Below are 16521 nucleotides of genomic sequence, written 5' to 3' on the forward strand. Positions count from 1 at the left end.
CCTTCCTCCAAATCAGAAGACACACAAGATCATAAAAAATTCACTATGGGTCTTTAGCATATTATTACATTCTTAATTCCTAACCTATAAGGTCAAATTAAAGGAGAAGTTAATATGGTTTGCTTTCCTACTATTTAGAGAAAAATATAGGGATTTCTGAGCATGGTATAAAATGAATATCCATACATACATGCTGATATAAATAAATAATTGAATAAATAATTAAGTTCAGGAGAATAGATGAGTATCATACAGAGAAAATTCCCAACTAATTATGTATGACTCTCATTCCATTCCCTAAGTGTTGGATTCACTTCCTGACTTCCTTCTACAGAGTATGAAAGAAGTTAGTGATAGGATGGTGAGAGAACATATTTACAGTAAAGAAACGTGGCCACTACCTCAGCTGGTTAACATCATTAGTGATAAGACATGTTTACAGTAGAGATCCTTGATATGTGATGAAGTGGCTCTTTATCTCGATGGCCTTTGTCCAAAAAGCTATGTTCATTGTAAAACCATGGAGAAAATATCAGATAAACTCAAATTGAAGAAAAATATACAAAATATATCACCAGTATGCATGTTTTATCAAGATCATTAAATACAAAGGATCTCTGAGAAACTGTCACAATCAGGAGGAATCTAAAGATACATCACTTGTAAATATAACATGGTATCCATGGATGAGATCCTGATTCAAAAAAAGGACATTAATTAAAAACTCAGACAATTCTAACAAAGTGTGAACTTTAGTTAATAATAATATATCAATCTTGGTTAATAATAGGGGAAAATAAATGCAGAATATAAAGAAACTCTGTAATGTTCCTGAAACTATTATTTTTCTGTAAAGGACCAGATAGTGAATATTTCCAGTTTTACAGACTATATTGTTTCAATTATTCAATTCTGTCATTAGCTTGAAAGCAGCCATCAACAACAGCACATAAACAAATGAACATGTTACTTGTTAAAATAAAAATGTGTTTATATAAAGCAGTTCTATTTTTAACTTTTTGAGGAACCTCCATACCGTTTTCCAAAGTGGCTTCACCTATCTGCATTTCCACCAACAATGCCAGAGGGTTCCCTGTCTCCACATCCTTGCAAACACTTGTTTGTTAATTTATTGATGATTCTGACAGGTATGAGGTGGTGTCTCATTGTGGTTTCAATTTGCATTTTTCTGACAATACGACAGTCCTAGAGGGTATTATGATAACTGAAACAAGTCAGTCAGAAAAAGACAAATACCAAATGACTTGACTTCACTTATATGTGGAATCTAAAGAGCAAAATAAATGACCAAACAAATTTGAAACAGACAGAGATATAGAGACTTGAAGTGATAGTTGCCAGAGGAGAGGAGCTTTGAGAGACTGGGTGTGAAAGATGAAAGGATTAAAAAGTTCAGATTGGTAGTTACAAAACAGAGACCAGGATGTAAAGTACAGCAGAGGGAATATATTCAATAATCCTATATAATAAAAGCTGAATATGCAAATTGACCAAACAGTGAAACCACTGGTGGAAAGACCAACTGCTATGATGCACAGTGACCACCAGGGGGCAGACGCTCAATGCAGGAGCTGCCCCAGCCACAGGCCCCAGGCCAGCCAAGGCAGGTGCCAGTGAGAGCCCCTCCCCACCCCCATACAATCACCCCACAGTCACCCCACAAATTGGTCCTGATCATTGGCCCGGCCTAGTGTACCATTTTCATGCAGTGGGCCTCTAATATTGTAATAACTATGAATGGTGTCAGTTGGGTACTGGAAATATTAAAGGGAACATTTTATAGAGCATAGCATTTTTTACCTAATAAGCTGTCCATCTAAAACTAATATTCAAAATAATATTGAATGTAAATTACAAAATTTACATTACAAAAATGAAATTTAATAAACATCCTAACTAATAAAAGGGTAATATGCAAATTAACTGCCACAGTGACACAAAGATGGTGGCTCCCATAGCCACAAGAAGGCGGCACCCAGTCTTCTCAGCCCTGCCAAAGTCCCCCAGTGATGGGGGGAGGGGTAGCCACTGAGAGTGGGCATCATGAGTGGCCTAACAGAATATTTGCTTCATCACCACGGATGGGTCTCCGGGCCATGAAGAGCCTCTGGGCAGTGGGTGCAGAGTGGCCAGGCCCCGCAGAGAGCTACTGGTACACGGATTTGTGTGCAGGGCTACTGTTTATTTATGAAAGCAAATGGAAATGCAGATTTGGCTTAAAGGTTGCAGTTTTCTAGAACCTTCCCTAGATAATTATTTTTCTTCCATTTTTAGAAATGCAGAGATATCCTCTATTTTTAGAAAGCCTAGGAATATACCAAAAGCTATATACTGAGTGGCCAGATTATTATGACCTCTGAACGCATAATAATCTGGCCACTCAGTGTATATATAATATACATATATTAGAGGTCCAGTAAATAAATACATGCATGGGTGGGATCCAGCCTTCCTGGCCAGGGGGAGGGGACATGGGCAGTTGGCTGGCCTGCTTGCTAGTCGAATTCTTGGTTGAAGGGACAATTTGGAAATTAGCCTTTTATTATATAGAATATACACTGAATGGCCAGATTATGCATTCAGAGATCATAATAATCTGCCACTCAGTGTATATTACCCAGAACTCAGTTGCCCTGTTTGTTATTAGCTTTCAGAATATTGAGACAGCAACATTGCTGGAAGCTAGGGTCTTATAGTTGATATCAAACATCTCCTGTGGGAGACAAGTGTTAAAAGTAAAAATCTTCAGCCAGGGTTATTATGCTCCAGAGACTAAATACCCCATTTTAAAATACAAGTACTAGAGTTAGAATGGGTACTATAAGGATTTGCTATCCCCTTCAGTCACAAATGATAGAAAATAGCTCCTTCAAGACAAATAATAAATATGTATCTCTTCCCTTGAAATCAGACTTTCTCTTACTATTGGGAAATCCTATATAATAAAGAGGTAATATGCAAATTGACCCTCACACCCTCACACAAGATGGCCACCCCCTGTGGTCTAAGATAGCCACCACAAGATGGCTGGCAGGGGAGGGCAGCTGGGGGTGACCAGACCTGCAGGGGAGGGCAGTTAGGGGTGACCAGGCTGGCAAGGGAAGGTAGTTAGGGGTGACCAGGATAGCAAGGGAGGGCAGTTGGGGGTGACCAGGCTGGCAAGGGATGGCAGTTAGTAGTGATCAGGCCAGCAGGAGAGGACAACCCCTAAGGTAGTTAGGGGTGACCAGGGTGGCAGGGGAGGGCAGTTAGGGGCAATCGGGCTGGCAGGGGAGAAGTTAGTTGTCGATCAGGGCTGGCAGAGTAGTGGTTAGGGGCAATCAGGCAGGCAGGCAGGCAGGAGAGCAGTTGGGAGCCAGCAGTCCTGAATTGTGAGAGGGATATCCAACTTCCTAGAAAGTTGGACATCCCTCAAGGGGTCCCAGATTGGAGAGGGCAAAGGCTGTGCTGAAGGATATCATTACATTTTATGAATTTCATGCACCAAGCCTGTAGTTATATATAAAGACCATTATACTCAATGTGTTCTTTGGTCACTTGCTTTCATCCTAACTCGATTGTGTTACTAAAATTCACTTAAGTAAATATTTGATCTTATACAACTTTTATTTTTACTACATGCATAGGCCTACAATTTGTTGATTAATTTTAATGTCTATAAATATTTAAATATAAGAAAATTTTCTTTTATAAGCAATGATATTATTAATATTCATGTACATGTGTTCTGAAAAAAATGCCCAAGATTTTCTCTGTATGCAAGTCAAATTATTGATTATTGGTATATTTTCAATTTTCTTAATATTCCTTTATTTTTCACACTGATGCTAACACCTATCATTATCTTTTTTTTTTTTTACCATTTGCTGTCTCTTTGATATGAAATTGCATCTCACTCTGGTGGTTTTACTTTATATTTTCCTAATTAATAATGTCTTACTCCAGAACAAGGTGAAGGAGCAGACTTTGCCTAAGATATCACTGGTGACACAGCAAAATAAATGAGAAGACAGGACATTAAGATGGCTTGAAGCTTTTTTATAAAAATAGAATTTACCATTTTTTTGTTGGCCTGAGCTAGTCATTTACCCAAATCTGATATCAATGGGATTGGATAAACTTCCATAGGATGGGAAAGAAAAATAATTCAAGTTAAGTGGACTGAATACTCCGATCAAATTAACTAAAAAGATCTTAACATTTAATTTCTTTGTTTTCATTATAACACACTTTCTTCAGCTATATCTAGTGACTTTAAAGCTATATTCCTTTATTACAATTTTTCTAGAACATAAATCTCCAATCTCCTGCATGGGGCAGATACAGGATCATGCTGAGAGCCGATGATGACTATCTGGTTGTCAAGGCATGTAGATAGGCAAAATAGTAATATTTTTATGTTGTTTTTAAGACTAATAGGTAAAGGTATCTAATTGCCTCCAGTTGTTTTGCCTTCCTGTAATTCTGCAGCCCAATATTCAGATTGTTTCTTGGTTTCTTATCTGAAGGAGACTTCATGGAAAAAAAAAAATCATAATCTAGTATTTTTCATGGGATTCAAAGAAAATATATATATGAGATGTTCCCAGAGGATGCTAATATAAAATATTCACAACTTCATATTTTGTTGAATAAGAGGTTTCAAATTCCATTATTACATAGATTGATAAACTCAAAGATTTTAAAAACTGTGTTCTTTTTCAACATCATGATTTCAGGGCCTAGAGACAAAAAAACAAACAAACAAACAAAAAAAACAAAACAAAAAAACAACAGCAAAAACACTACGTCATAGAAAGCATTTCGGGGATATTAAAACTGGCAGAGTAAGTGGATGCTGCACGGACACGCTCCCAGGAACAAACGGGGATTACAGCTAAATACAGAAAAAATCCAATGGAATATACAATGGAAAATTTGCAGGAGAGAACCCTCATACCTAAGAACCAAAAGTGAAGACTGCATAGAGACTGGTTTATTTTGTATATTGGGAAAAAATAAATAAATAAGTAAGTAAGTAAGTAAGTAAGTAAATAAATAAATAATATTTTGGTTATTTGGAAAATAACAATATTCTCAAGCTGTTTTTTCTATTTTGAATCAGGCATTTTTATGACAGCCACCAGGTAACTAAGAAAGGTGATATACAGATCTACCTCTGGACGGCGGTAGATGCATAATTTAAGATGTAGAATGTGCTCCACCTTTTTTGGCTGCGTTTTTTCCCTTGTGCTCCTTTATGGGGAGGGTGCCCTTGCCTGTCTCACTTGCCCACACAGCTCTAGGGGTACAGAAAATCCGGTTTTAGGAAGGGTGTCTAATAGGAGCACTGGAGCCATGAGATAATACTTGGCTTTTATAACTGAAATCAGAAACAAAAGTAAAAAAATATATAAAGAGCCTGCATTGACTATACATAATCACCTCATAGCAGCTAATCCTAGATGCTTTCTATGGGCTCTTTGTTTCTTTCTATTTCCTCTCACACATGACAGCAAAAGGCCTTCTTTTAAGCTTTTAATGTTTAAAAAAATAGACCGAACAGCTTAATCATTAACTTGATACTGCTCTACAGACTTTATCTTTTGATTTCTTAGTGCATAACACAGATTATCTTGGTTGACGGAAACAGCCTACGAAGTGAAAGTTCCATTAAGCAGTTACTGTAGAAAGAAAACCTGGATTTCCAGTTCCTCGAGACAAGTACTTGGGTAAGTGATTTATCAACTCTGTCTTTAAAGTGCCCATATTTTGTATTAAACTAAACTCAACATTTGAAAAATTAGAGAATGAGAACTGGAAAATTCTACTATGGATGTTCTACCTTATAAAGGGAAAACATTGTTTCGGAATTATTAGGCCCAGTGATTGCTTTTCATATTTATAATTGTGCTGAGGTAGTTTGCTCTACTAATTTTAAGTTTAAAAACCTAAATATAATTGTCAAAGCTATTAGTCTTCTATCTTCTCAGTGTTTCTATCTAACTTAAAGAAATATTCTTATATGATCCCCTAGGATGCATTTTTAAAAATTCTGTGTATGGGGACATGAAAATCAAATCTTGCCAAAAATGGTTTTCAGATTCCCAAAGACAATGTATCCTTCAGCTGCTAGATAACTGCATTTTCCACCAATGACTGCTTTATTTCCTATTTCAAAAATATATGGAATATTTTTCACCACAATATGTACTTCATCTTTTTTATAATTAAATCACAGAACTACTACAGTAATAATGTGTTCTTGGCATTTTGAAAACTGATTAAATATATTTTATTTATTTTTTGCAGAGAGAAAGGGAGAGAGATAGAGAGTTCGAAACATCAATGAGAGAAAAACATTGATCAGCTGCCTCCTGCACACCCCATACTGGGGATGTGCCTGTAACCAAAGTATATGCCATTGACCAGAATTGAACTTGGAACCCTTCAGTCCACAGGCCGGCGCTCTATCCACTGAGCCAAACCGATCAGGGCTCAAGTTATTTTTATATCCAAATATTTTAAATTGAAGTCCTAGTAAGTCAATATTTGGGCTAATGCTTGTGACTAGTCAATATACTTTTTTTTCCCAATGAATAAATGCTTCATTATTACTATTCTTTTTTAAAAAAATATATAAATATTTTTCTTGGATACATAAAAATTCAAGTCTTTGAAATTCATAAACCAATCTGCTGAAATGTTCCAAAATTATGTTTTTATTCTTAACTAGAGGTCTGATGCATGAAATTCGCGCAAGAGTAGGCCTTCCTTTCCCTAGCTGACAACACTGGCTTCCCTCTGGCACCTGGGACTTGAACTTCCCTCGCACCCTGGCTTCATCCAGGAGGTCATCTGGAAGGATGTCCAATCTAATTAGCATGTTACACTTTTATTATTATAAATGGAATATGGATTTGTATAAAGCTGTATTGAACTTTAAAATCATTACATCCTCAAATCCAGACAATACATAGTTGAAGGCTTATACTGTCATATAATATCTAAATTTCTAACTAAACTAATAGAAGTGTTTATGAGATTAAAAATAGTTCATTTTTGGCTCATCAGTCTCATTTTGTATTTCATGATGGCTCAAAGAAGTTCGAGAATGCTCTCAACATCAGTTCCATTCTTTGTTCTCCATGGAATATTAGCCAAGTTTTATCTTTGTTGATTGCATCTAAGAACAATGTCTTCTTGTATTCTGAAACTTAGTACAAATAACCATGAAAGTCTTTTATATTGATTTCAAAAGTCGATAGGAGGTAGCTTTCAAAAGTCTCTATAAATGTGCAGAGTATTATCCTGGACCTATGGCCAGATGGCAAAGGACTTATGACAAGGCAGATTTTAAAATGTTCCTGTCTAAGATACACTAGTGAGTTGAAGCAAGTAGTTATCTATTTCTATGAAGAATTGCAGGGCAGCTTTATTAAGCTTCACAGTGTATACCTCTCACTCCATCTCATCTCACCACATTCTAAAAATAGATTTTAAATAGTAATAAAAGTGGAGATAACACTAACATTTCATAGAGAAGAAAAATTCATTGTTAGGGGAAAAGTTTGGTGATAAAAGATCTAACATTGTCCAGTTAATTTTCATTAGGTCTGATTCAGCTCACCATGGATCACTTTGCTGTTGGAAATATGGGTTTAACATTAACCCCAACTCTAGTCTTCTCAATTAGCCAGAAATTAGCAATGCTTTTAGCTTACATAAATACCATTATTTCTCAAAGATACCACATTTTGTCTACTGTCCTCAAAAGAAATTGCTATAGAAATTACTGTACTCATAGAAGGTAAAGAAACCTATTTTAAAAGAGAATAGTGAGCCTTGATGGTCTGACTCAGTGGTTGAGCATCAACCTATGAACCAGGAAGTCATGGTTCAGTTCCTGGTCAGGGCACACGCCCAGTTTGCAGGCTTGATTCCCAGTGTGGGGAGTGCAAGAAGCAGCTGATCAATGACTGATGTTTCTCTCATCATTGATGTTTCTACTCGCTTGCTCTCTATTTTGTTTATAATATATATAATTAAATATATATATATAATAATTAAATACCTCTGTATAAATAAATACACTTATAAATGTGTACATATATATATATATGTATTTAAGTTGAGAAACAGATACATATATAGGTTAAAAAAAAAGCTAACAATGCTATTGTCTCATAAGACAGAATCAAAACAAAAAGATTTAAGTGGTAGAAAAGTGAATCTCTGGTAATAAATATTATAATGCATAATAAATACAAAGCAGTTAAACTTTTATGCTTCAAATAGTATATTTTCAGAGTAAAAATAAAATCTCATATATATGTTTAAAAATTTGGGAGAAATAAGTAGAAGCATGCAGAGGAAGATCTTACACAATAATAATTTATTCAATAGATTAAATTTAAAAATATTTTAAAGATTTAAAAGTATATTGATATTGGCAAACCTATAGTCAATATCATATTCAATGAGCAAAAACTAAGTTTTCCTTTAAGGTCAGGAATAAGACAGGGATGTCTGCTTTATTCGCTCTGATTTGACATTGTACTGGAAGTACTAGCCACAGCAATCAGATAAGAAGAATAAAAATAATAATAAATATAATAATAATAAAGATAATAAAAATTTGGAAGCAGCCAGAGTGCCCATCAGTAGATGAGTGGATAAAAAAAGCTGTGGTACATTTACACAATGGAATACTATTCAGCCATAAAAAAGGAAGGAAATCTTATTTTTTGTGACTGCATGGATTGTTCTGGAGATTATTATGCTAAGTGAAATAAACCAGCCAGAAAAATAGAAATACCATATTATTTCACTTATATGAGGAAGCTAATGAACAAAATAAACTAATGAACAAAATAGAAATAGACACATAGATATAGAAAAAAGACTGATAGTTAATAGAGAGGAGGAGGTGTGGGAGACTGGGTGAAAAAAATGGAAGATATTAAGCAAAAAATGAAAAAAACTTTTAAACACAGACAACAGTACAGTGATTACCAGAGGGAAAGGGGGTTGGGAGAGCTAGAAGAAGCTAAAGGAGAAAAATGGTTACAGAAGGACACTTGACTTTGGGTGGTAACCACACAATACAATATTTAAATTGAAACCTATATTTAAAAACTAATAAAGTTCAAAATGCCCACACATACACAATTATGTTTTTACTATTGATACATGTTTATTGTCTTATTTCTAACATATATGTCATGTAGGCGGGCAAATAAGCCAGACCTATTATAAAGCAGAGTTGCTTATACTTTTAGAAACCGGTATGTCTTCCATTGCTATGGTACTTGGGAAGCTGTTTTCTGGGGCGGAAAAATATGTTTTTATCCATTTCAATGATTGGAAGGGAGAGTGAAAGAAAGAAAGAAACATCAATGATGACAGAGAATCACTGATTCACTGCCACCTGCACGCTGCCTAATGGAAATTGAGCCCACTACCTGACTGGGAATTGAACCGCGGCCTTTCGTTTTATAGGTTAATGTTCAACCATTGATCCACACTGGCTGGGCTCTTTTCTGGATTTTATTAGGCTCTTGGGATCCCAAATTAACTCTTTCACCAAAAATACCTATGTTAAAAGACCCTAGCAATAAAATACTGCCTAATAGCACATGGCATCCAGTACTTCCTGACTATGTAAAATTAAGTGTCTGAGGACATCAAAGAACAGGGTATATTTAACATTAGATTTTCTGTGAGATGGAGGAGATAGGTGCAATTATCTCCTCTTAAAGGCTAAAGTTCCCAAGCACTTACAGGATTAATGACTTGCTCAAGAGTCATTAATTACAAGGCAGAGATTAGATATAAAAATTTAGACTCATTATCTCCTTTTGTGTGGGACTGAGTGAAGGACAGTGAATGGTTCCTAGGTGAAGAGAATGCATTTTTCTTCTGCTTTGAGGCAGTGTTGAAATTAAAAAAGAGCACAAACTTTTAGGTTAGGATGGTATAAATGGAGATAATGTAATAATTTTAATAATACTTAAGCTATATTGAGCAATTTTTACATGCCAGACAGTATGCTGCATCTTTATACATATTATTAAATCATTTCTTTATGAGATTATAACAATGACAATAACACTGACAATGATTCAATAATTGGATACTAACTGATAAAATATTGGCAAGATCTAGATTTTTGCTGCTAAGTTCTATATTTTTCTAGCAGTGGTCTTTTCCAGCAACAAAGCTAAATGCTTTCACCGTTAGGTGTATTACATCACAGAATTTGAAACCTGATTTTACCATATTTTTGCAGTTGTGCAAGTTGCATAAGCTCTGGTGATTCCTAATGATAATATGAATAAAAGCTATTATTATAGATAGAAGTGGAAATTATAATGCCTATAAGTGCTCAATAAATATTAACCTTCTTCATAGCCTTTGCCTTAATATTACGTTGCTTTAGCCAACTGAATTTGATTATGATATAAATTCAGATTGTTTGTAAGATGCAGTGTGTGGGAAAAGAACATAGACTCATTTCTAGGTATGCAACTGTCAAAAGCCAAGTAATTGAATCAAGTATTTTAAAGATAAACTACTACAGGTCTATGAAAAATACATAATAACATTTTATTACTTTTGAATTTTTATGAATGTGACGCTTTTATAAATATCTATTTTAACTTTTTATAAAAGTGAAGCAGTATCTTAAAGGGATCTTTCAGCAATAAAGGAGTGTTCTGTTCAACTGCTCATTCTTTTTTTGTTTCTTCTGTTGTGACTTTAAAAATACAGTTTAGGCTGAAACCAGTTTGGCTCAGTGATAGAGCATCGGTCTGTGGACTGAAAGGTCCCAGGTTCGATTCCGGTCAGGGGCATATACGTTGGTTGTGGGCACATCCCTGGTAGGGGGTGTGCAAGAGGCAGCTGGTCGATGTTCCTCTCTCATCGACATTTCTCGCTCTCTATCTCTCTCCCTTCCTCTCTGTAAAAAAAATCAATAAAATATATTAAAATACTCTGTCCTCATTTAAACAACAACAACAACAAAAAATACAGTTTAGTAATCAAAGAATATTATTTTCACTTAAAATTCACTAAAAAAAAAAAGGGTGACCACTTCATACCATTTTCCATATTATTTATTTGTTTATTTTTAAAATATTTTTATTGATTTCAGAGAGGGAGGGAGAGGTAGAAATATAAATGATGAGAGAGAATCATTGATTGGCTACCTCTTGCATGCTCCACACTGGGGATCCAGCCTGCAACCTGGACAAGTGCCCTAACTAGCAATCGAACCTGGTCAACGCTCAACCACTGAGCCACACCAGCTGAACATCCCATATTTTTTAGGTAGGTAAAATATGGCTCAGAAATATGAGATAAGTTGTTCAGGGTCATACTGCTAGTTTGTGGAAGAGCTGGACTCAAAAGTCTCTGTTCAGGTTCCCAATGCTGTACTTAGAAGAACCCCACATATATAGCATTTCTATTGTTAAAATACATTCACTTTTTACACAAAATAAGCTAATAAAATCCATTCTCTTTAGGTAAAAGAATCTGTTAAATATCAAAATACCACTTTCTAGGAGAATAATGTTGTATCAGTTTAATATTCAATTTTTCTTAGTGATTAAGGCACATCATACCTTTAGGTATAATATTTCATTGTTTTAATTCACCAATGGGCATTAAGAATCCATAACTTTATTCAGGTAAACATGGATTGGCATTTATTTTAACAGCATAAAGGATATTAAATTGCGTCCAAAGTCTCACAATTATCCTCTGGAGGAAGTTATGTTTCAAGGGACATCTTCGGAGAAGTAAACTAGAGTTGCCTCAGGGACATGATCAGCTTCTGAACATTTCCTGAACGATTACCAGCTCATTTTCTCTAACGTAGTGTTATATGCCATTTAAGACTTTCATCCTTTTCATGATTTTTTGGCTCTGATTCCTCTCCCTACCCCAATAAAAAGTATTTCTTATTTTAGGGTACAGGATTGAAGGACAAGATGATAGTTATAAGAAAAGAAAATTTACAAAAAAAATTGACAAAAGTTTTTCAATTAAAATATTGTAACATTCAAACTTTTGAAACATAAGCAAAGAAACAGAATGGCAAACAAAAAATGTTTTGGGGTTTTCCAAACAAATCAATGAAATAGTTTAGGCAGTAGGGCTCATGCTGATGGCTAGCAGGAAGTGACAGAGTTGTACTCGGGAAAAATCATTAATGTACAAACAAGCCCACATAATGGACTGCAGTAATTTAATCATCACTGTCATTTATCTTCCAAACTAAAGCCTTGATTAAACCATTCATACCCTATTATTACTCATACCTTTACCTCAAAGTTTACGGAACTATATACAACAAGTGAATTTATTTTCACCATAGGGGTAACATATTGTACCTCTCTGCCAATGTTACTTGAAAACCTTCCATGTGAAAACAACTTGACATTAGATATAAACAATTCAATAAATACGCAATTAACCATGTGCCTTCTGGGCACATGTTGATTGATGGTTCAGTCTAGGCAACTGACATGCTTTTATTAGTCATACAGTATTAACGCAGGTGTCAGGAAATGTCAAATAAAATTCCATGTTTTTAAGCTTTTGGAAAAGTTCTGGGTCATCATGTATTGTACAATAGCAACGACTTCCTTGATGGTTTTGAGACGTCCGTTGATAGCAATGGACGTCATAACAGGAAAAATTTTAATTAACTCCAGTGATTAATGCATGATAAGGCCTATGAAATTAATGTTAACGGTTCTAGTGGGATTATAAATAAGTGAGGGATCCCACAATACCTGGCTCTGATTCTTGAGGATATTCATTTAAAGCTCTCAGGAGTTTAAAGGTAAGTTCAATTTGACTGCATTTCTTCCATGAATACATTTGGGTGTTTTAGGAATTATAATGCTAATTGAAGATATTGAACTCATGCAAAATTTGAATACACATATCTGATTTGTTCCTCTTCAAGGGATGACCTAAAAAAAACAGATATTGGCAAAAACACAGATATTCCAAAAATTAGCAAATACTGTGCATAAATTAAAATATTTTATTATACAATATTCAAACATAAAACAATGTTAAAAATGTACAATTTGTCCCTTTAGAAATTGTTCCAGATAAAATTTTGTATCATCATCTCAAATATATGGATATTGAATGAAAAATATTAATAAAACAAATCATTAGTGTGAATCAGGTTTTATAAAAGTCCTTTTATATGCACTATAGTAGGTTAAATCTTCATATCTTTATAAAGCCATATGATTTATGTGTGCAATATTGAGCAAAAAGGAATACTGCTTATCTTTTCTACCTAGAATATTCTTTTGTATCTCTAATTAACCAAACTTCATGATTAAAATCAAATCATACCAACCTGTGCTACAGATCTGATGACCACCTTACCATAATTTGGCATTTCTCTTACACTGCCTTTTGTTGAAATTTATCATTTCAGTGTTTATATTTCGAAGGGAGTGTAGGAAAGTAATTATTATTTGTGATTCTGTTGTTAGACTATCTCGGTTCAAACCCAGTCCTGCCACTTACTGACAGTGTGACCTGGGTAAGTTACTTAAGCTTTCTCTATGTTAATATCCCTCTTGGTAAAATGGGGATGATAGATTTAAATTGCACTAAAAACAGGATTTTGTGTGTGTGTGGTTGGGTGGGGGGGGGGGGTGGAGGGAGAGTTGCATGTGTATGAGAGTGTGTATGTATCTTGAAAAATGATTTGGAATGTAAACTTCTTGTTGATTGGGTCTACTGATACTTCCCAGTATATCTCAAAGTGTTAGGTTGCTAATCAAAATTATAATGGTAACATAAAATAACTCAATTCCTGATGAGTCCAGCTAAAGTATTTCATTTCATTTCAATACACATTCATTAACCTTAATAAAGCCAAGTCTTCCTAGAAAAAAGAAACAGAACTTTTAAACTGATAATACACTAAAAATGTATAAAATAAAATCAGTATATTCAAGATATGGAAAGGAAGAAAAAAAAATACTTTTTTTTTAGGTTTCCAGGAAGGCTTTGCAGAGGTTGTGCAATTTATACAAGATTTTGAGAATGAACAGGAGTTTTCCAGGTAGATAAGAAAAGTAAGAGTGTCAGCTCAAAGACAGGAGTATTAGATTGCAACATCTAGGTGTGAGGGGGTGGGTGCATTTTCTTTTTTTTAATTGCCAGTTGCTAGAGGCTAAAGTCTAAGTGCAGTGGGAAGTAAACAGAGGGAGGAGTTTAAATGTAAAAAAACCATGGTGAAGCGCTTTACACTTTGCCGTTTCAATTATGTGGTTGTGCTCAGATTTTAGAGGTCTCCTACAGAGTTGACAGAAAGGAGGGAGGAACTGAGCTCTTAGAGACGAGGTGACTAATACAAAGGCCATTGCCAGGATTTATGATGATGACATAAATTAAGGTATTTTTCTGGGTAATCATATTAATGATAATTTTTCTGGGTAAGAATAATCTATTCTATCTAATGAAGAGAGAATCTGCAAATTAACCATCATGCCATTAACAGGATGGCTGCACCCACAACAGAAGCAGAGATTCCGTAACACAAGATGGCTGTGTCCACAGCAGCGGCCAAGTTCCCGTAACGAGCCTTAACACGAAGTCAGCAGGGACCTGAGGCTATGACTCCCACCTGGTGGGGTTTGACAGGGACCTCAAGGCATGCCCCTTACCCTCAGCAGGGCCAGGGAACCTCAGGCCATGCACCTCACCCCGACACTGGGCTGGGGGACTTGAGGCTGCATTCCCTGCCCAGCAGGGCTTGAGGGGGACCTCAGGATGCACCCCCTGACCCAGGCCAGGGGACCTCAAGACGTGTCCTGTCCCCCTGCACTGGGTCAGAAAGCCTGAGGCTTGATAGGGGTGGGGCCAGCTGTATCTGGATCTAGCCCAATGGGGATGGGGTCGGCCAGGTCTGAGTCTCACATGATTTTGAGACACAGCTGGGTAGTCAGGGACTTGATTCTGGTTCCATGAGGTGACCCAGACTCTGACAGGAAAATATTTTCTTTTCTTTTCTTTTTTTTTAAAATATATTTTATTGATTTTATACAGAGAGGAAGGGAGAGAGATAGAGAGTTAGAAACATCGATGAGAGAGAGTCATCAATCAGCTGCCTCTTGCACACTCCCTACTGGGGATATGCCCTCAACCAAGGTACATGCCCTTGACCGGAATCGAACCCGGGACCCTTCAGTCCCCAAGCCGACACTCTATCCATTGAGCCAAACCTATCTCGGCCAGGAAAAAGATTTTCATATATATTTTACTAATTTTATTTCATCTCTGATACTTTGGTTATAGAGAAAGGGCAAATTGCAATATTAAAATATTTCCTCTAATAATTAGAGTCTAATTAATTCCCCTTTAATGTGAACAAATTTTGTTTAATGGATCACTGGTATATATATAAAATACTAAGTGGCCGCCTGATAGCTATGATGCACACTGGCCACCAGGGGGCAGATGTTCAATATAGGAGCTGCCATGACCCACACTGTCCATCCAATCTAATAAAAGAGTAATATGCAAATTGACCAGACCTCTGCTACACCCACAAGCCATGTCCAAAAGACAATCAGGAGCAAGTATGCAAATTAACCCAACCAAGATGACTGCATTCATGGAGTGAGCAGGAGGCTTGGGTTTTCCCATTAATGGAGAAAACCAAGCTTTCTGCCTGCCTTGCTGGCCTAAGTCTCCACTCAAGGCTACAAAGTTTCAATTATAGAAGGTAAACAAATCCAAACAGAAATGGCGACAGCCACGGAGCAAGCAGGAAGCTTGGCTCCACTCCAGGCTACAAAGTTTCAATTGTAGAAAGTAAATAAATTCCAGATACCAGGGCCTCTGCTTGGGTAGCCAGGGGGCGTGGCCAGCCTGTAAACCACCACAGGCCCCTCACCCAGGCCACCCCACCCTCCAAGGGAATCCCCACCCTGATTCGGGACACCCTTCAGGGAAAACCAGCTGGCCCCCACCCATGCACCAGGCCTCTATCTTATCTAATAAAAGAGTAATATGCAGATTGACCATCACTCCAACACACAAGATCAACATAGCTGTCCACATGTGATCAAAGATTCTACCCCCATGTGGACACAAGATGGTCCCAGATTGGAGAGAGTGCAGGCTGGGCTGAGGGACACGACCACCTCCCCTCCGCCCATGCATGAATTTTGTGCATCAGGCTTTTAATCCTATCTAATAAAAGAGAAATATGCAAATTGACCATCACTTCAACACACAAAATTGCTGCCCCTATTTGGTCAAAAATGGCTGCCCCCATGTGGACACAAGATGGCCACCACAAGATGGCCAACATGAGAGGGTAGTTGGGAGGGACCAGGCCTGCAAGGGAGGGCAGTTGGGGGTGATCAAGCCTGCAGGGGAAGGCAGTTGAGGGTGATCAGGCCTGCAGGGGAGGGCAGTTAGGGGCAAACAGGCTGGCAGGGGAGCAATTAGGCATCAACCAGGCTG

The 16521-nt window shown here is 36.6% G+C and overlaps 1 protein-coding gene across 4 annotated transcripts in view; it reads left to right on the plus strand.

The window, feature by feature from the left end:
- The first annotated feature begins 5256 nt into the window (after positions 1-5256).
- The window catches only part of LOC311625768 (sulfotransferase 1 family member D1-like), a 31320-nt gene continuing 20055 nt past the window's right edge, over positions 5257-16521 (plus strand). Inside the window, exons 1-3 of one of the 4 annotated variants that reach the window (XM_084890354.1) lie at positions 5620-5732; positions 11159-11334; positions 13533-13582. The gene's annotated coding sequence lies outside the window, so the exon portion shown is untranslated. Of the gene's footprint in view, positions 5733-11158; positions 11335-13532; positions 13583-16521 lie in introns of all 4 variants that reach the window. The other 3 variants (XM_084890355.1, XM_084890353.1, XM_084890356.1) reach the window with 3 other exon arrangements.

Source organism: Pipistrellus hanaki (assembly GCF_964339955.1).
Source record: "Pipistrellus hanaki genome assembly, chromosome: 1".
Lineage (NCBI taxonomy): Eukaryota > Metazoa > Chordata > Mammalia > Chiroptera > Vespertilionidae > Pipistrellus > Pipistrellus hanaki.